Source organism: Lichenostomus cassidix, chromosome 4, assembly GCF_008360975.1.
Source record: "Lichenostomus cassidix isolate B80296 chromosome 4, HeHo_3.0, whole genome shotgun sequence".
NCBI classification, from domain to species: Eukaryota; Metazoa; Chordata; class Aves; order Passeriformes; family Meliphagidae; genus Lichenostomus; species Lichenostomus cassidix.
Genome location: NC_139484.1, coordinates 27,422,581 through 27,444,377, shown reverse-complemented (window position 1 = coordinate 27,444,377; position 21,797 = coordinate 27,422,581). Strand labels below are relative to the sequence as shown.

Here is a 21,797-nt window from a genome sequence, read left to right as displayed (position 1 = left end):
AACTTCCCAACCTCTCACGTCTACGGAACACCCCTGAGCCTATTTATTTGCTCCTCACACCATCCCTTTCTGACTTTTGAAAGCTTGAGTTGCCACCTGGAAAAGACTTCCTGATGCAGATGAGAAAAGACCTCCTGGGCCACTGGGAAGCAGCTGGGGAGAGTGAAGCTGCCAGATGGCATCGCTCGTGATAATTGTCCTGGATGAAGCCCTGACATTTCATTCCTCCTCCTGACACAGACTGGACACATGCTGAACCAATATGGACCACAAGTCCAACTTGATACATGCAGAAAGATGCATGTCCCTGCTCATCCCTGAACCTGGCAGAAAACTGCACCTGGAAGGACCCAAGGTCTTACTTGCTTTGAAAAAGCTGGTTAATCCTGTTTGTTTAGTGTGAAACTCCTTACCAAAGAAAAGGCTTAAAATGAATTAACTAGAAGAAATCAAAGGCTGAAATGTCTTGTATCTAAGGTACCCATAATGCAAGCTGGCAGGTGTACTTAGTGGTTTTTTAATGTATCAGAAAAGGAAAAGCCACAGGGCTGATAGCATTAAAGACAATAAATCCATCCTAGGAAAGACAACAAATTTAATCTTGTTTTAACATTTCTGATTAGTTTTTCTCCTTATGAACACTTAGATTATTTCAACCTGCCCTTTTACTTACTGATTATTTAATGCAATTAATACTCATTTCAGGTTTGCCATTGAGAGCATCTTTTCATTTGCTTTTACAAGCAGAAAGCTGATGTCTGCTCTAATCAAAAGACGCACTCCAGGCATGTGAAATACTGTACCACAATGTGCATTACAATTATCAGTGATAAATTACATGAACTACTTATTCCCAAGAGGGATTTATTACTGAGGTAAAAGGAACAAATGGTTATAGCAAGAGATGGTTTGTTTTCTCTTGCTGATTAATGCAAAAGGTCTGTTCTGGCACTCACTTAAATGAAAGTGTTAAGGAAAGAATACAGTGTCTCATGATTCATATAGAGAAAAGCTGCACTGCACATGGAATGGATACTAACAATGCTGTTCTCATCATTTGGTCCAGTTAGTTGCTTCCACCAGAAAAAAAAATTATATTATTATATAAATTATAATATAAATAAATTATATGTATATATCTCCCTATATATAAAATTATAATAATATATACTTTTAAAGCAAAGAAAAAAAATTTATTCAAAGTTGCTCTAGCAAACTTCAATCTCATCATGACATTTTTCACTTTGCTGTCTCTTCTTTAAGACCTTCTCATTACCATTCCAATCAAGTTGCAAGAGAAGAGCAAAGATTCACCAGAACCTGGCAGACCATTGCCTGATTTCCTTCCCTTGTCATTGCTGTTCTCAGCAGGACTTGAACAAGAGCACTGAAACCTTTGGTTAAGACCTCTACAGCCTTTATTCCAACCATGGACTGCCAGAAGAAATCCACTCTCTCCCTCAGCTGCCTTGCACAGGTAGGCAGTACTTCAGGGCAGTACTGGTTGTTGGATGCATCTGCCTGGAGTACAGCAAACAGACAGGTCAGCTAACACATCATGACCACAAATGCAGCAGGATATTAATGTCTTGAAGAGATCACACCTACTTGTAACTTTGACTGGGGAACATCAAAAATCCATTTTTATTAGGCTCAATAGTAGAGCTGTCACACGTGGTAGGGAAAATTAGCATATGACTTCTGTTCCATCTCTCCTCGAGCCTTTGTGTGCCTTTCTGAGCCAACCTGCCTGTATTTTTGCAGTGTACCTCATCATTTTCTAAACACTGGACTGGACATTCACCTAAGAAGCCATTCCTGGCTCTCTGCCATCATTTTGCAGTAATGAACTCTTGCATAGGAAGTTGCCTCAGCCCCAGGCTGAGGTCTCTCCTGGAGTAAATTCTGCCTGTCTCTTAGATGACATCAATCATTCATAGCCTTGTCCTGCTCCGAGCATCTGTTTCCCATTCTCTTCCTTAGTTTCCTCCTGATTAATTGATGAAATTGTTAAGTGTGGTTGCCTCGGAAACTGCCATTTCCTTAAGCATTTTTGACCCCCTTTATAGTAGAAAGCAGGAAATCTTCACAGGAACCCTGAAGGGACAGAAGGGTTGAATAGGACCCACCCTTCACCAGGACAACAGAGGCTAAGACACCGAAATAAATCCTGGCTGTTCCCAGGCTGCCATGTTGTCTAAGGGCAGACAGCACAAGGAGGGGAAGAACCATGTGCTTTTCCTGTCATACCCAACATCCAAGTGACAAATATGCCATTCTCCAGGCAGTTTTCCCTCAGACAGTATCTACAACAGCCCTCAAACTCCTACCCTTGGCATCCTATGGGCAGCATGAGTGTTGGTGCAAGTGCAAGTGGGCAACCTTGCACTACCACTGCCTGCCCTCTTCCACTCCCACTGGTCAGAACCTGAATTCCCTGGCTGCAAGATCTCAGTGCTCCAGGGCAGCTTGCATGTGACCAGCACTTGGAGCAGGGAAAGGCACCACCAGGAGAGAGGCAGCTAATGTGAGCACAACAGCATGGCAACTTCTCTGGGATCCTGTGGCAATGCTTCCTCTTCCAAACAAACCCCTGCGCCAGCGTGGTGATGGTTTGCAAAGAGGAGCTGGGGGCAGAGACAAGGGTGATATTAAAGGCCATCTTCACCTGCAAAGCTAGGAAACAGACCCTGGAGAGCCTGAGTCTCAAGTCTGTGGTGCTTTTCTCCCTCTCCAACACTCACTTATCATGCTTACTGCAAGGTCCAGGCTGCACCAAGAGGACTCTGCAGCATGAGTCAGATTCTCCCAGGGCTGCAAGGGGACCCATCCCATCCAACCTTTGCAGAGGCACCAGGCATGCCCACCCTGTGCTGAGCACAGACTTTACAGACATGGTGAGATAATGGACAACATGGGGACTCTATCATAAAACTTGATTTACAGGCAAGGCTCATTACAAGAGAACAACTGAGACAAAACACAATGAAGACAATTGTCTCATGGCAGAACTGCATTAAGTTGTGAGAAGCCTGGTGAATCAGAGTACCCTCTGTGGATGGATTCTGGCTTCACTCCTGCATAAGACAGGAATCACTGTCAGGAAGACCCTAGAGCAGATGCAACCCTCCTTCCTTTAGCACAAAAGGGAGGAGCTTTCACTCTGTTCATCTCACTGCCACTAATTCAAAGCTATTAGTGGCAGTGCTTTTCTGCCATCCTTCTTTTCCAGAAGTGTTTGCTGATCACTGACAGGGCTCATGATATGTTGTTTTATGAGCCTGACTCTCTCTGCTTTTATTTGGCTTAAGGGGAGAGCAAACAACATTCTGGCAGCCTAGAGATGCTTATGGTCCCACTAGCTTTTACTCACAGCAGCAGCATAATCATTAAAAATGGGACTTACTTTCTACTTGACTTTAAAAAGTAAGTACTACAGCCACTGGAGGCTGATGAGAGATGATACAAAACACCAAAATAATTGAATTTTGGCATTGGTTAGCAGAGATGTTGTGAATCACAGAGTGGGTTAGGTTGAAAGAGACCACCAGTTGTAAGTGGATCATCTGGTCCAACCTTCCTGCTCAAGCAGGGTCATCCTAGAGCACATTGCACAGAATTGTGTCCAGATGGTTCTTGAATATCTCCTGTGAGGGAGACTCCCCAGCCTCTCTGGGCAAAGTTTCACCGGCACAGTAAAGAAGTTTGTCCTCATATTCCTGTGGAACTTCCTGTGCCATCACTTTCTGCCTGTTGCCTCTTGTCCTGTGGCTCAGCACCACTGAGAAGAGCCTGGCTCCATCCTCCTGGATGTCCCTCAACAACTTTTCTTTCTCAAGCAGGCATACAGAGTGCTGCATGCACTGGTACAACCACAGGAGACCACTAGAGTCTCAGAAGGCACAAGCACTGATGGGTAACATGCCATGGCTGTGTATGGGAGGTGCCTTGTACCAGGGGCAAAATCAATTATTCCAGCTCTCAAAAGCAGCTCAAATCAGTGGAGAGGGACCTTATTCTTCTTTCAAGGCAAGTTAAATTAAGTAGCCTGGTGTATGCAGAGGAAGTCCTGGTTTGAGACCCAGGAGTTCAAATTTCTAGTTTTGCCACTCACCTTGATAGTCTCTTCTTGCAGTCTCTTTTGTGGCCACTCAATCTTTGGGCAGGGACTGCTTCCCACCCAGAGTAATTACTCCCCATAGCATTCTGGACACCGAGACACTAGAACCTACTGTAAACTGAAAACAATTAGGAAAATACATGCCAGAGCTCCCCTAATGCACAGCAGCAGTAAGTGCTCAGCCTAGGCAACAGAATAACCTGCCTAGTTTAGAGGAAGAATGAGAGAGAATGCTTTAATGAAGATTTCAGTGGATACAAATTGTTTCCTGGGCAATGGCTAATGACAGCTAATAGGGACCCCAGAAACAACTCACAGCACCTTCTTATTTTCTGTGGCCTGTAATTGCAGTGTTCAGCTTTTATTTTCATCCTTCTAAGTAGTATAATGGACAATTGCATTCACATTTCCACATTTTTTCCCAGAGATGACACTACTCCTGGTTTTTTCTATTAACATAGAAAAGCAAGATTTCTTCCCCCTCTCATTGCTTCAGTTCTCAACTAATGTAAAGAGGCAGAATCCAGTAAAAGGTTTATTAGCTAACTTCTCTAGAGAATCAATTTAGCATAGTTATGCATGATAACGCTTTACTTCTTTTATTTTTCCTTAAATAAAGATAGGAAAGGGAGTTGTTTTAAATTTATGAGCTGATGAGACAGTGAGTAATGGTGAATCACTGTTTAATATTTTAGTCAACCATCTGCAAGGTTAGCTGTACTCCCATTTTGTATTGCTAGAGCTAAGAAGTCACCTCAAATTTCATGAATAGAATCAGTCTTGCATCAACCCCAAAATGCTGTATTCAGCACCAAAAACAATCATTGTCCACCCAGAAACCTCCAACACACAGCCTTAGAACACAGGAGAAAACAAGCACTACTATAAGCCAGAGTGGGAGGGTGAATAACACACTGAATAAAAGAAGCTGCAAGGATGAAGCTGGCTTTTTTTGTTAGCTCTCAGTGATTCTGCAGGCAGAGTTAGAAGGAAGAGCACATTTCTGACTGTGCATGGAGGACAGTGATTATCACTGTCTTTGTGATAGCTTATCTTGTCTTCTTGTACTTCCAACACCATTCCTAGCACTCCAGAGGCACTAAACCTCAGGCCAGCTTGGGATTTTCCAGCCAGTTTCCCAGGGGAATGGGGAAGCAGACACAAGCTTCTCTCTCCTGATACTTCTTCCTCTAGCCCAGTGATGTAAGCAGAATGTCTCTGTGTCTCAGTGTCACAGCTCCCCAGGAGAAAGCAGTGCTTGCAGGGAGGAGGATGCAGCATTGTCTTGTGCAAAGGAGGTTTGTCAGCAGTCAGGCACCTGCAGAGCCACACAACCAGGGAACACACACATGGTGCAGATCCATGCCCTCCCACATCTGCAGGGACAGCATTGAACAGAGCAGCTGCAGAGCCAGATGAATCCCTTCCATGGGACATCTCCTACCGGGAACAACCGAACAACACTGCAATCCCAAGTGGCTCAGGAAAGCTTCCTTTAAACCTGGTGTTTCCAAATTTCCCCTTCCTCCTGCTGTGAGTGCTGAAATCCTCATCAGCCTCTGGATCTTCGCTGTTTTCATGATAGCATGAAAAGGTCTCTCCAGACTGGCTACTGAACTCTCTCACACACTGATTGTACCCAGCCCCTCTGCTGCCATTGACCAGAGCTGTCTCTCTAGCATGTGCTACCAGCAAAAAACAGGCTCTAGGCCCAGCCTCTCAGTCTGTCTTTCTCCAAGGGCATCTTCAAGTTCCTTTCCTTGATTAATGCATGTTAAGACTGACTAATTTCATACCTTCCATCGCTGTAGCTGTTTTACAGTGGGGAAAAATGCAATTTCCTCTCGCTTGTCAAGTGTCACAAGTTTGTGAACCATGACAATGTACATTGCTACTGCTGCACACAGCCTGCCCCCTCCCCCAGTCCAATAGAATATGAATAGTAGTTTTGCAATAAATGTGAGTTATTAAATCACTACAGAGAGCAAGTACTACACAGAAGGGTACCAAGAGCCTCAGTGACCCTGCAGAAATAGAGCTCTCTGTACAGCGTGGGCAGAGCACAACTGCTCCAAAGGAAACTCTATGAGTTGCCCTGGGGCTGATTTCTATGGATAGGAGAAAACCCTCACACTTTTCATTCCTCTTTTATATTTGGAGGAAGATCCCTCATGTCTGTTGTCTTTACATTATTGCAAATGACAGAAGAACTGACACATCCAGTTCCTCCACAATGTTTTACACATATGAACGAGCAGTTTACTCTCAATATTGGTTTGCAGACCTTTCTACCACAGCACATGCTTCAACCACAATGCAGTGAAATGAGATGTCAACATGAAGTCAATGGCAGTTTCTTTCTTCTCTCCTTAAAAATAGCCTGCTTCATACTGTGTAATAGAAATTTTGGAAAGCTTAGGTGAGCTGATTTTGACCACAAAGATGTCTCCGTCACTTCTCATGCCAGTGGTTTACCACCCACCTATTGAATAGTATGCAAGCTTTATTTGCCATAGCTATTTCTCAATGTCCTTTTTTATTTTTTATTGGACGTGACCCTATAAGCTGAAGGAGCCTCCTGGCATGCAATGTCTTATCTCTGGCAACACACAGAGACACCATGTTCAGGTCACCTTCTGGGTTTCTCACCTAACAGGGCACATTTGCCACTGGTCTAAAGAAGTGCTAAAGAAGTTCCTGATATTATGTCAGGATTCTTGCCTTGGAGATATTATCTGGCATTTAGAAAAGTATAGATTTATTTTCTGAATCCTCTGGTTCCTCCATAAAAATTCAAAAAGCTTGTTCATAAGCTTGAAGGACACATCTTGAAGGACAGTAACAGAACAAAACCAAATATTCAAAGAAGCACTTTTTTTTTGTTTTCCAGGTCTTCCAAGTGAAGCAAAATAAAGAACAAGACAGCCTTCCACCCTCTCAATTTTTCAGACATAAAAGATCTCGAAGCAAGCACATTTTCCTGTTTTTTGAGGTGAGAGAAGCAAAGGAAAGAGTTGGCGGAGAAAAAGAGAGAATGTTCTCTATCTCTTTAATATTTAGCAAAAAAAAAAAAAAAAGAAAATGTTACTTTGGTCCATCCCCCAAGCTGTATGTGCCTTGGTGTACTCAGGAGCTTCTTCTCAAAGTCTTCTCTATTGAGCCACCCTTAACTCTGCAGGCATTCACACGCTCTGTGGTGCATGGTCTGGGTGACAGTGACCACACAGTGAAAGAAGGGTCCCCATCTTCATGCCACAGCAACCCCCTTTTCTCACTGAATCCACTGCAAGACAGGAGGGACAAAAAAATTAAAAGGGGTGAAAGCACTGTCATAACACTCCAGTTCTGCCAGAAGAGTCCAGCATGAGGGTGGAAAAAGACACTCTCCTACCAGCACGGATGGTCACTTTGCTATCCTGCATTTGTCTGAATCTCTCATTGTTCCCCTTTCTCCAGTCACTCGTTGTACCACATAGAGCTGCGATCTGAGCGTCTCGTGTGTATTCATCAGTGCTTCAGAGCAGATGATTCACCTACCCCTCTTTATAATTTTATCTCCCATCAGCTGCAAAGTCAAAGTCTGAATAATGCACCATTGTTGTTTTCAGGAGCAGGCTTGTCACTGTGATAAGAATGACACCAGGAGAAAGGTATGATTTGAATCGAAACAGAGGGCTGGCAGGTAGCATCCTAAAGCTCCGGAACTGGCAGGTTAAAAATAACAACAATGAAATCGTGTCTTCTAACAATGGGTAGGAAAATAATAATAATAAATACAATAGCTCTGACAGCGGCGCTGCGTGGGAAGGTGAAGGTGTATTGTCCACTCTGGGCAGAAAGTAAGCAGTGCTGCTTGTTTTACATCCTTTACAACCCACTGTATCTACATCTAAGCTCTGCCTCCTCCCTGGCTCCCCCCTGCCACATCTGGGAGAGCTATCCTGGTCTCCAAGAGAGGAGCTTTGAGAGGGGCACCTGCCCTGAGGGCCAGCAGCTGCCCAGCTGCAGCAGTCAGGGACAGGGACAGGGAGTTCATCTGTGCCAGATCCAGCTCAGGCTCTACCATGGGTTGGTAATCCCTGAAGGGTATCACGTAGGTGTACAGAGGGATAGATTAGCTCCTATGGCAGGGAAATCTGACATAGCTCTGAGTGATGCACCAGGGACTGACGTTTTCTGCATGTTCAGCAAACACCAGTGGGGTTTGCTCTACATCGAAGTGCACCTCTGTCACAGATGGGCAAGGAGTAGCTCAGGACAACTGTCAACACCACCCTGCAGCTCTTTGGAACTAAGCTGCGCTTCCCCAATCATCATTGTGCTTTTTGTTTACCTCAGAGGATCTCCCCCAAGTTGAATAGAAATGTCATCTTCTGGCAGCTCCAGGAAGTTCCAGGCTGGTCCTTGAAGGTCACAACCCCCAAGATGGGCTTTCAGATTTAAGGCCTGGCCCGGCTTATGGCTTCTTTTGGCAATGGTGGCCACTGCCCTGAGATACCTAGTCCTGCCCATCATTTTCATTCCATCAACCCTGGAGGCTGTGGGAGGCAGGGAGCAGAATCAAGGAAGTTGTATTGCTCTGTGTTTAATCCACTCCCCAAATTATGTGTGTGTGTTATCAGCTCCCCAAACTATGGTTTGGTAAAGGGAGATGAAGGGAAGCAGAAGGGCATACTCAGGGGAAAAGGAAATCTATTATACTTCAGGCAGCAAGACTTGTCAAACTATTTCCCAAGTTAGAAAGTGGCCCCTCAGCTCCACCTGTAGTTGGAGGAGGAGAAAAGGTATAAAAGCTCTCAGGCTGGGCTCTGTCTCACAACCATCCTCCCGGGAGGCAACATATGATAAACATCTTAAAAGAAAAAGGCGGTGTGAACATCCTCCCACAGCGGCAAGAAATCATTCCCTGCTCTGAGCTGGGGTTGTGCATGGGCTGGATTGATCCATCAGTCCCATTACCACCAGCACAACCAGAATCCTCTCTAGCATGTAGTCACCTTAGTGACTACAAATCCTCCGCAGCTCCTGCGGGCAGCTGCGTCATGCACCCCTTGCTGCTCCACGGCATGAAAGAGAGAGTAACCTGAAAAGCAATGACTCGAACAACCACCTGGTGTTCTTGGAAAATGCAAGCTTTGAAACACAAATTGGCTGAGAAACAAACATCCTACAAGGACGTCCAAGAATTGGCATGCTCCTACATGAGGTGCTCAGGAAAATGTAACAGAGAATTATCCTTCTCCACACAGCCCAAAATTCATCCCTAGAAATAAAACAAATACTACTAAATTAAAAAGAACTCTGAAAGCAGTTTTGCTCGTATAACCTCCAAAACAGTCATCTTCTAACCCGCTGTGTCCATCTGGATCACTGACTACCTTCCTAATGATCAATGGAGCAATGCAGTCAGGTATGCATCATGCAGACTTGGCCAAGAGAAATCTGAAACAGGCCAGGTGTAGCTCCATCCACTGGAAAGTGACTGTTGCCTGTTCCTCACAAATGTGGCACACCCAAGAAATCACATCTGCACTTACTTCCTAATGAGAGCCATCCTGCAAGGCAAACCAGAGCACAGCACAGTATTTATTATATTTCTTTCTCCTTAAAAAAATTTCTCCCTTTGCCCTAAAATTATCAGCAGACTTCCTCTTATTCTTAGTTTGGTAAAGCCAGTATTTACTGCTCAGAACGTATTCTGGCTAAAAGCCACCCTACTCTTCATCACCAGGATCTTGTAATACCACCATTCCAACGGAGAGCCCACCGTGTCTACTGCTTTCTAAGGTTCCCCTGTCTTCTGTGACTCCGAGAAGTCTCTATGGCATGGGAATCCTCTGTAATGGATGGATCTGTTTCTGTTCTCTTGACTGATGGATGTGGAGCTGATCAACAGCTGCAACAGTTCCCCTGCAGCAACTATCTCCAAAAACTACTATTTTTGGAAACACAGTCTGCTGGGAGAAAGTAAAGGGGTTAATTTTTCTTGAGAAGAGCCTACCAGAAGATAAGGACCTGCCTTAGTTTACTGTCTGCTAATTCACCTCAAATCCATGGGAAGCTCAGCTAACATCCAACAAAGACTAGCATGAGTAGGGAGTATGTGGAAGGTTTCCAAGCCGTGCCTCAGAGCCTAGAGATAAATACAGAGCTGGTCTGGAAATACAAGGATATTGCAGTTACTGAGTGAGCAGGTCAAAGCACACCCCATCTGTGCTCCCATTTTCTGCAAATAAACTCCAAAACAGTGCTACAAGGTCTTAAACCTTCTCCATCTGCTGCCCGTGATGGCTGCCTGGACTGCAACAAACATGTTGCCACTTCCAGCACCCAGCAGTGATTGATGCTGTGTTAAGAGGACACCAGTGGTTCCGGTCTATTTACATTTCCAAGGAGCTTGGCTGGGTTTTGTGCTGTCGTTTTCTTTTGGTATACCAGCTGTGGGAGACCAAAGGGTACAAAAATTACTGCGATGCTCAAGCGAGGAAATGCTACTGTTGAGAAAACATCCTATTTATGCCACATTTTAAAAGGAGCCCATCTTTAAGAGTTTTAAAGAGCTGCCACTGGCAACAAATGAGGCTGCTAATTTGGCCTGGCAAGCAGCGTTTGCTAAACACCATTTCAGGTTTTAATTCATCACATGTAGATTTGGAATTGGAATTCTACTAGCAAAACCGTCATCAGTGTGTTTTTGCAATTCCAGCTCCCTTTCTTTTCACATCAAGCCTCCCTCTCTCCCTCTGTCTTCCACAGCTGTCAGCTGTCACCAGCCAGGAAGGCAGATGAGCCAGTCACAGCCCTCAGATCTGATCCAATCTCCTGCAAAACAGATGCCCAGGCCCCAGGTACTCTTTGCTCACCATCCCCTTGTTTGTCTACAGAAACTGTATGTGCTGCCTGCCCCCCGCAAAGTGGGGAAGAATAATTGACTTCCTGGGAAGCAGACTAGGATAAAATGCTTTGCACATCTGCTCACACTGAGAATTGAAGTCCACGAGCCTGCTTATGCCACTCAGATGAGACAACTGCTGTATCCTCCCTTTCACCCAAGTTGCTCACCAAGCAGCTCCCACAGGGAGCTCTCCTAGTTCCTTTCAGTTTCACTCCTGTGAGGTTGCTCAGAGAAGGATGCTCCTGATGCTAGCTTGACTCCAGTGGAGTCAAAGTCATGGCAACTTGTGGGGAAAACCTTGAGGAGTTCACTCCATTCTCTGGCACAGATCTCCTCTTCAGGACTGAGTGAGCCCTGAGAAGAGCTATGTTAATAAAATTCCCCTTTCCCCTCACAGCCACCACAACCACAGTTTGGGAGAAGGCTGCAATGGTGCAGCACTAAGTTCCCTGTGTAAAGAGTTCTGGTACCAAAGAGAGATCTCTGAGGAAATGTGGCCCTGTTTGGGCTGTCCTCCTACACAGCCATCTTGCTACTCTGATTGACCCAGCAGCTTTCCCTGATCTGCCCACAAGCAAAAAACAAACAAAAAAAAAAAATCCTTAGCACCTACAAAACAGACATAGTGATGTCCTCTGGCTAGGAACTAGATAAAGGATTCCTAATTTGTTCACACAAAAAGGGTCATCCAACATGCCATGCTGTCAGCACCCTGCCTCCTACAGCAGCAGGAGTACATCTGCATACCCAGAGCCTGCAGGGGGACAAGAACAGACCCACGTTTTCCCTGGCATGTCTTGCCAGGTATCGTAGGGCTATCCTGAGAGAGAATTTATACATTTAGAGCAGGCAGTTGCATTTACCTTGTACCATGCTCCCATCTTCATATAGAAGAAACCAAATGTTTAACAGGAGAAAAACTGAACCAGCAATCTCTTCTGTTTCATGCTGCTTGCATTTTTTGTATCTATTTATTTACTATTTTACATGGCTTGCTACTGTAGAGAGATGAACATCACATTGCAGCAACTTCCAAACATCAGACCCCAGCTTTTTAGGCAAATGGGCTTTTGAGAATTAAGTGCAGAACAAGGAGTGGAGGGTGCCTGTGCCAAGGGAACTGAGGCAGAGGCCAGTCGAGAGCAGGAGGAGGGCAGGTTTCCCACCCTGCCTTTGCTGATTGGGGCAGGTGGACTGCTGTTCCCAGGGAAAAGAGCTGTCTAGATACAAGAGAAGGAGTCATGTTTTGAAAACTGCTTTCTGAATGAGTCAGCAGAGCCATCTCCCAAGGCACTGGAGCCTGCCAGAGGGAAGAACAGATAGTTTTGTTGTTTTTTTCCCTTCTGCTGTTGAGGGCGATCATTTGCTATCCTGAAGTACGTCACCAGCCTTGGGAAGCCTTTTTCTGAGTAGAATATTTCTTGACTTTTCTATTTCTGAGGAAGTTTTCCAGCCTGCCTTGCTTCTCTTTTGTCAAAGCCTGTATGTGACAGCAAGGTCTGGAGGAGAAAACAGAGCAGACTAACATGTTATCCCTGCAGGCCTGGCCTAAAGGTGCTTTTCCCTTCCAGGCAGGGAAAGCTGCAGCCATTACAACCCTCTTCATCAGGACACACTGAAATCTCTCTCCCTTCCACTTCTCTCTTCCCTCCTCTATTTCTCAGGTATCAGACACCTTTTCTTGCAGAGGTGACCTCACTTAATGCAATATTGAGCAGCTTGGATTTAACCTTCAAGTCTGCTGCTTCTATTTCAGACCTGAGGAAGGACCAAAACCATGTCCTTTATCAAGTGATACCTATTGCTTTAAGAAGGGTGTGCTCTTTCTTCGCTTGTGTTTTTCCAGTCAAGGTAACTGACGTAGTTAAAATGACTTTCAAGAGACACAGTAAATGCTTCAGCTCTTCAAGTTAAGAACACTTTTGGAAGAGATGTTTGAGCCAGAACAGACTCTACTCTGTGCTATTCCTTCATCCTGGCTGTGCAGATTCGAGTCCCTCAAAGGGCTGGCATTTCTCATCTACACCATGGCACAGGGCTACAAGGGCAAAACTGTCAGTTTTGGTCACATTCTGGCCTGTCATTCTCTGGACGATTTTGAATGCATGGCTGTGCCAGGCACAAATCCATGGGTGAAAGTCAGTTTTTGAGTAGCTGGTGCAGGAGATAGTGTGCTTACTCAGGTCAGGGATATGCACAACAGTTTGGCTATGAGATGATCTGAACCTGATCCAATCCCCTGGCTGTCATGAGGACAAATGTGAAATGGTCCCAGAGATGAGCTAGAGTTTACTCTGTCAGTGTAGGGAGAGGGCAGGGATCTTCCATAACACAAACAAAAAAGGAATACTGATACTCCATGCATCTGCCAGCACCAGCTTTAAGCAGGAAGCTGCCAGAAGAAACTGCATCCCAATCAGTATGCCTATTCTGCCACATGGCAAAGTGTGATGAGCCTAAAATCTAAAAATCATAACCCCCACAGTATCTAAAGCCATAGACACAATCAGAGATTTTTATATCAATCTTCCCTACCACCCCTACCTCCAGCCCAAACTCAGCTAGTTACTAGCCTGTCTCATTTCCCAAAAAGGCTCACTACTTTGTCCCCGCAAGTCAGCTTCCTTGTCCCTCTAATTGCTTGATTGATTATCCTAATTAGGTTGAACTCACAGTAATTACTCCTGACCTGCCTCTACTTGGAACAAGCATCTTCCATGCCTGACCTGGGAATGGACTTGCGTGCTGGCAAGCATGTCTGGCCCCTCCCTGATGTATCTGTCAGCCTGGTAAAAGATAGGAACTCTTCCTACAGACCATGCTCCAGTGGCTTCCTAAGGCAGGATGCTCTGCTGCTTTTTGTAGGCTCTGTGCCATGAATAAATGTACGTCCCTAAGAAACAGCTTGATAGTAAAATGGTCAGAACGGCAATGTATGAAAATCCATGCCTGGCTGCACTTGGCGAGGATTAGCTCCATCAGATGAAGCACAATTAATGCTAATTTGCTGCCGCTGCAGTCAGCTTTCCTACCTCTGATGTCTTGTGGGAGCAGGGATTACCACTGAGCTAACAGGACCATCTAAAACCAGTTGTGGCTTGCTCTCAGAAACAAGTCTTATACCCAGTTCTTTATAGTACAGTGCCTCTTTCTATGATCTTTTTAAAATTAAGCAGAAATACTGTGATCCCTTATTCTGATCTGCATAGCACAAGGCCAGGTAATTTGGGCATCAATTTCTGCACTGACTTCATTAATTTATGATTGATTTAGAAAGCCAGCCAGTACCATGGTATTTCCTGTAAATTACTATTTTTCATAGAGATCAGTTACTGAGGTGTCAAATACTCTGCAGTATCACACTCTGATTCTAATCTGTACTCAGACCACCTTGCTTTGGTGTGGAAAAACAGCTGAAGGTGTACTTTTTCCACAAGTCCCACTTCCCTGGGCTCAATGCACCTGCAGCAATCAGAAGCCACAGAAACAATAGATATAATACTAATATCCAAATTCCATTATAACAAAAGGCTCCTCTCAGCTTTTTCCAAGTCAGTATGCAATGGAAGTTGGAAAACAATGTCATTAAGACCCACAGCTAATGCATCCTGTGGGCCACAGAGGAAGGCGCAGGGTGCACTGGTATATCTCTCAGGTTTTTTGTGGTTTTTGGTTTTTTTAGTTTCTCCTTCCTGGGATAACCTTTCACCCCAGGCTTTGTGCTCTTTGTGTGTTTATCAGCAAAGCACATCCAGATGCCCTTCAAGGGAGAAATGACTCATACCTGACTCACAATCGCTCAAGCAAAGCTGCAACCTTTAGTTCATTTCCTGGGAGAAGCATCTGTTAGATTCATCTTGGAAGATTAAGCATTTCTCACTGTCATTTTACAGATGGAGGCATTTGCGACTGGCTGGGGAAGGGTCAACCGATTCTCTGCAATGGGGGAAAAACAAACTTCTTTGGGCAGTTGAAGCAATGCACCAAGGAACGTGAAGATGCTCTTTAGGAAGTGCTGTCAGTCCCTTCCTGGTACCCCTTGCCTTGCAGAAAGACCTCCAGTTTCAACGTGCACCTTCAAAAGGAATCACCCTTCCCATGAAGAGTGTGCAACTGTGCAGAGCTGACAGCTGCCATGCTCCCTGCTCACATTCTCCCCTGCTGTCGCTGTCTCTCTCGCTGGCTGATGCACTGACACTGAGGAAATGCAAACCACCCCCCAGCCCGTGCTCCTGACCGCAGTCCCAGCTCCTAAATTGCCTACCTGGCAATAAATAACAAACACACTGGGAGACCACTGCATAAACCACCTTGTTTCACAAAGCCAGCAACTTGTCACTCCCAAAGGTTTCCCAGCTCTTTCTGCACAGCCAAGGACCCCTTAATATTATGACCTTTCATTTCCAGAGGACAAAAAGAAACAGATCCAATAGATACATCAAACAAGGGCAGTGCTGGTAATCTATTTTCTTCCATCTCCCTTTGAAGAAACCTTAATTCCTCATTAGGCTAAGTCCTCATATACAAGATTTGCTTCACATAAATTTAGAATTCTAAAAGATATATATGCATCTTCCCCACTCCCCACCCCACCCCTTTTTCTTTTGGAAACAGAGAAAGACCTAGTAATGTCACTGGCCAATCCTTTGGGTGCACAAGTCTCAGGATCAGAAGAAGATCACCTGCTCCTCTCCGTGAGGACTTGATCACATGGATGTTTACACACAGACATCCCAATAAGCCCTGCCATAGTATATGGTATTGTTTTCCTCCTTATGCTTCCAAATAGTATGGAAATGCTAATAATAATGTATAGCCGTTGGTGTGCACATTCCTCTGCTTACCACTGTCTCCCTTCTTGGCTGAATAATCACAGATAATTCACTTGTCTGGATATGACTCACAGCTACTTTACTTCACACAAAGCAATTTCTAATTGCATGTTGTATGTCTGTGTTATGAAATCCAGCCCTAACTGTTATTACAAAATTAGTGCAGAAAACTGAAGGGGAAGGAAAACCACAGTGAGAAACCAAGTAATAACCCATAAAGGGGCAGGCCAGAACCGTGTCAGTTCTCCCCTCTCTAGTACAGGAAGTTTTTCCACACAGAGCCAAGCATCTCCTAGTTGCTCACATAGTAACTTACAGGCAGTGACACAACTGGGGTCCTTCTTCTTTTCCCCTCAGATGGGCTGAAAGCATTTTGGCAGCTGAATACAATAGAGATATGCTCTGGCTCTGCTTGTTCTTGTATCTGAGCTCAGTAAGCCTTACAGCAACACCAACACAGCTATGCATGACAGCTGTGAGCTACCAGGGTGGCTGTTCCTGTCCTTTGCCGGGTGTCCCAGTTGTTGTGGCACTTCTGGGAAAGTTTTATGCATCTCTGAAAAGACACACAGTCAGAGACAGAACACTGTGTCTGGGAAAAACACAGCTGATGTATAGCGCTGGCAATTTTTCACATTTCTGGGTAGGGCCAAGTCAGGAACATATGGATTTTCAATTTTGTTCAGCCCCTAGCTCCATCTGCTTGAGAGACCTCCCTGTAGAACACTGCCATTGCCAAGCACTTCAGACAAAGCCTCTAGTAAAGAGACACGGGATAACCCATCCCATGGGCTAAATTTTACCTCCACTTCTAATGCTAGGTTTAGACTTTTACATAAAACAGAGCTAGGGAGAAAGATGAACTCCAGAGTCCCAGTCATACAAACAACCTAACCATTCATACATTACAGGTGAGATTTTGGACCATCATTCCCCATGACATGGCTCAAAAGACGGCACACACCAGTGACCTTTCCCAACACCTAGATGGGCAAGGTCACTTCAGGCTCTGGGACCATGTATGCTCCTCTGACACTGTCCCAACAGGCTGTATTTCCTCACAGTTCTACAAACCACATGCTCTCAGTTTTGTGCCACAAAAACATTTATTTTGGACATTGAAACATGTCCATATTATTACTTCAAATACTTTGAACTAAAAAAACATTCTTACAAAATGACTACAGACATGTCTTGCTATCCACTGAGAATTATTTTCTTTTCTAAATACCTAGAGAGAGATGTGGGCAGAATGCTGAGCTCAGGGCAAATTATCAACCACCCATCTGCATCCATGGGGACTAGTAAGGATCCAAACTCTGTGTGAAGAAGAGAGCTGCTAGGTGCCATAAGAAAGTGCCCACAGACAATCAAAGACAACAAAAGAAGTAATGCCAAGCAAGTCTCACCAAGCGTGCTGGGGAGGCAGATTCTTAACAGTGAGGGGTGCTTAAACACCTGGACAGACTACCACAGCACAAGTGTTTGCCATCGCCAGCAACATTTATACAAACATGAGACATCTTCTGACAAGGAAATCACAGCTCAACCAGAAGCTTTCAGGCACAAAGCAGAAGCCATTGGGAGGGAGTCACTGATCTGTACTGTGCAGGTGGCCAGTCTTGGAGAGTTAATGGTCCTTTCTGGCTTCAGAGCCAGAGGAAATATTGTGATTTAATCAAGCACAGAAAACCCACATGGGCAAAAGCTCAGCTGTGGAAGACTGCCAAGACTCTGCAGTTGGGCTGCAAATTAAGTGCCCAGTCCTTCCCTCGCACCACTGAAAATCAGAGGAGCTGGTTCCAGGACCCCAGAATAACACAGGTGCTCAGGATAATCAGGATTTCACCTAAAAGCAACAAATGAAAAAAATAGGATGGCTAAGAGGCAGGCTTCACGTACACAAAAAAAGCAAAACATGAGGACAGAGATGAATGATTGCTCCTGCCCACAGGGTGACAGGCATGGTGGAAAACAGGCATCATCTTTCCTCAAGTACCTCTTTGCCTAGCCCCGTGATTCCCTCTGGTTTCATTCATGTAAAACACAAGAATATGAATGAGAAACCCTGTGAAGCGGAGAGGAGGAGGTGGGAAGGAGGAGAAAGGATTTCATGCTACCAAGGCAACCGTCACCATGGCAACTATTTAATTAATGAGCTGGTGATGAACCCTGGCAATATGGTTCTAGTGAAGTCATGCTGTAGTAATTACCAGAGTTTCATTCATGCTGTCCTGGCAGGGGCTGCGCAGGCAGCCCAGAGAAGCCTACGAGCTCTGACAGACGGGAGCAAGCAGCCTGCTGAATCAATGGAGGCGAGCGCGTGCCTGGGAGTGTGCTCCACTGCTCCTCCGAGCCAGCTCCCCGGGCACTCGAGCACGGAGACCACATGCCATCCAATCCATCTTACAGTCCCTCACTGCCAAAGGGCAACCCGGCTGGCCTCGTGCCGCCGACACACGCAGCATTCACAAGCAGTCTGCAGAGCAAGCAGTCTGCACAGCTACTCCCCCTGCTATGCCTTCAGCCTCCAGAAGATGATACTGAAAATAAACAAATAAGCTGGTGATTTGCCTTCTCTGGCTGGAGGATTTCTCTTTTCACCCAGCAGCGTAACAGCTGCATGGGCATCCCAGGTGAAAAAAAAGCTTCCTATAAATATAGTGGGGTTTTGACAGGCATATATGTACCAGGGACTCTGAGGAGATGAGGGATACTTCATACAGAGGGAGGATAAATAAAATATTGTAGGTGAGATACTTAAAGCAAAAAATACTATTAAAGGTGAGCATGAGGTCAGCTAATTCACCTGTTCTCATGAGATGAGAAGATGCTCTGTGATGCTGCAAGTGCTGAAACACATCTCACCACTACCCTGCGGTGTTACCCGCTCCACAAAGATCCTCAAGCTTTGTGGGACATGGATATGATTGATACTGATCACAAGGAGAGGACATCTTACAGTAATATTTGACTGAAAGATCAGGAAGTGTACAAACTCATGCTGCGGGATGTACCCTATTTTAGCATGTGTTATCAACAAGCCCACTTTGTGCACTTTAGAAAACACAAATTATTCTGTCAAATATTTTCGTGGCAACTGAGAGAAACCACATGGATATGCATGCATTCCATTCACCTTATTTATGAGTACACAGCAATTATCTGTTGGCTGACACAAAGTGGTTGGGACAGCATGCTTGCCAACAAAGGGGACCCAGTGCTGACTGTCTGGACAGTCGACTAAGTCAGATGAGAAAGGGTTAGCTTTTGCCACTCCTTGGAGTGGGATAGGACTTCATTTTGTTAAGCTGCATCTACCTACTCCCTGCTGCTTTTTTCATGGTTTTCCCAAATTTTCACATTAGTATGTGCCCACTTGAACCAGGAAAAGCCAACATAGCCTTTTGTCCAAAGGGCAAAACTCAGCTGTTTCCTGTGCTTTGTCAACCATGGAAATGAGTACTAGTGAGTTCCCAATTTGCATTATTATAGAGATTATCAACTTTAAAAGGCACCTAGAAACACCAGTGCTCACAAGGTAGCTGATGTTGTCTTTCCACCATAACAGCCTGAGCTTCCATTGCTGTAACATCTGTAGTAACTCATATCTCTGCTCTGAGTTAGGGACTGGATATGAGAGGTAGAGTTATCTCACCTGACTTTAGCAGCCCATCTCAGAATCAGACAAAGTGCTCATCTCTCCACAGTCTGTAGGAGGGAATTCAGAACACCAGCTCAGGGATAGAGCATGGTATTGGAGATACCTCAATCTGAACAAATTAATCATAACAACAACACAGAGGGTTACACCAAGCAATGGATGCAGGCAGGCATTGCAATGCTTAGGTGGAAATTAAGTGCCTAAATCCACACTTAGCACCTAAGATCTCTAGCCAGTGTCCTTTTCATCCCACTGACATTTAACTTACCTGCCAACACTCAGCCTCACTGGACCACTACTGCCAAATCTGAGCATGGTCTGTTCAAGATCAGATCTACACCTGAAAATAAGGTGTTCTTCTAGATGATGTCCTGAAAGATGTGGGCAGGGAAGAGCACTAGAAGTGTCTCTGTCATGGTGCCTCTCTCCTGTTAATACTGCACCATAGCTGGTGCATATACAAGAGTCTGGTTGCAACGTTGCTTAAATTCCATAAAACGTAAATTCAGTTTCCTTTAAACTTCATTTTGGGGCACTAAATGAAAAAATCTCAGTCACTCTGATCCTAATCTGGCACCACGGACTCAGTCTTTATTTCTCTGGTGAAAAAAATAAAATCAGAAGAAACCTTTCATCCAGCTTCCAGGCTTATTCTTTACTACATTTAAAAATGAGGCAAGACAACAACCTCAAAAATTTCTCTTGAAGAAGGTAATAATTTTCTTTTTAAAGAAAACTCTCTCATCCATGCCAATATTAAAACATCCATGGTAAAGCACTGCTTTGAAGCAAAAGCCACCAGGACCCCTCAAAGCCCAGCACATATAGGGTCTGCAATGGAGGTCTGCCGTTTCTTCCCTAAAAGCCCTTCTATTTATACTCATCTTGGCAGGCTTGAAAGTACCTGCCAGATGGACAGAGATAACTGACATCTGGAAAAGACACTCCACCAGCTGCTATTAGCAGGGGTTGGGAAGCGTGGGGGCTGGTTAATAAGAAACCACTTACTTCCTCACGGCTGCTAGCTGCCCGCTGCCTTCCTAGGGCTTAATGGAATTTGGAGAGAGTATTTCAAGTCAGACCATCTGTCAGCACACATATATATCAGTGCAGACCCAGCACCTTGCCTGCACTTCAAGCACGAGCTTTGTTTCCTCCTAGGAGTTTTTGTTGGTGCAATCTCCCTCATCCCTCTGACTCTGGCAGTGATTCCCACAGGGCAGGGCTTGGCCATGGGCGGTACTTGCTGCTGAGAGCTGCTGAGCTGAGACCACACCAGCAGGCAGAGGGCTCCTTGGGTGGCTGCTGGCTGCAGGGAAAGGGGCAGCTGTGCCCAGCAGAGAGGTAGGAGGGAATGAGATGTCACTCCACATGGAAGCTGTGAGCCCTCAGAGCACAGGCGGTCCTGGGTGGAAAAAGCCCAGGGGACAACAGCTGGATTCAAAGCTGAAGGAGCTGGCAGAGCACAAAACAAACTGTGCCCTGGCCTACACTAGACGAGTGGCCAGCAGAGCAAGAGGAGTTCATAAAAAATCATGTCAGTTCTTACCATTGAAAGAATCACAAAAATTTAAAATGTACCCATATTTGGGGATTTTCCACAATGTTTCTGATTTTATGCTCTTTGACACTTACTTCTTAGTTTTGCTAAGAATTTCCCATCAGGCAATATACTGAACAACTGTTCATTGACATCCTGAAAGACTTTTACACCTTTCTGTGTTTAGTTTTCCCTTTGTAATCTCAAAAACCAGACTCACCCTTTTTCAACCATTGGAAGGAGCAAGCCTGGCATAATTGCAGGGTTCCAGGAACTGAGGATTCAAGACCAGCTGAACCTTGTGTGAGCCTCCTGGAAAATTCACAGGCATTTCCTAAATAAAATGAGTTTGACCAACAGAGTAATTTGCAGCTATTTTTGTTCTCCATATACCTAGACATAGGAGCAAGTACTCTGTTCCAATGCAGTAACATGGCACTTACCTGTAGTTCAGTCACTGCATTCGTTTCTGTCTTATTAATACATTTTCCTGCAGATGAAAAATAAATGGGAACAATTAGATATTTCTTCTGGGCCATGTTATTTCAGAGGTATGCCTTGTACTAATAAGATACATAAGCGACAAGCATTAAAGCCTCTCTGTATCTATGATCTCATTTATAACTAGAAAAATCTTCAGTAACTGCTGAAATCAAAGAAGCTACTTATAATTTAAGGGCTGGTGCTTGGGTCAGAAAACACCTAATGCAATACCAGTTACAGAGTCCACTGCTCCTTGAGAGTTG

The 21,797-nt window shown here is 44.9% G+C and overlaps 1 long non-coding RNA gene across 2 annotated transcripts in view; it reads right to left on the bottom strand.

The window, feature by feature from the left end:
* Nucleotides 1-21,522, bottom strand: part of LOC146438142 (uncharacterized) — a 61,210-nt gene extending 39,688 nt beyond the window's left edge. Inside the window, exons 1-3 of one of the 2 annotated variants that reach the window (XR_014852027.1) lie at nt 21,495-21,522; nt 21,272-21,385; nt 4,115-4,231 (exon numbers count right to left, since the gene is read on the bottom strand). This is a non-coding gene — a long non-coding RNA (uncharacterized LOC146438142). The remainder of the gene's footprint in view (nt 1-4,114; nt 4,232-21,271; nt 21,386-21,494) is intronic. The other variant, XR_014852028.1, reaches the window with a different exon arrangement.
* Between the last annotated feature and the right edge of the window lie 275 nt (nt 21,523-21,797).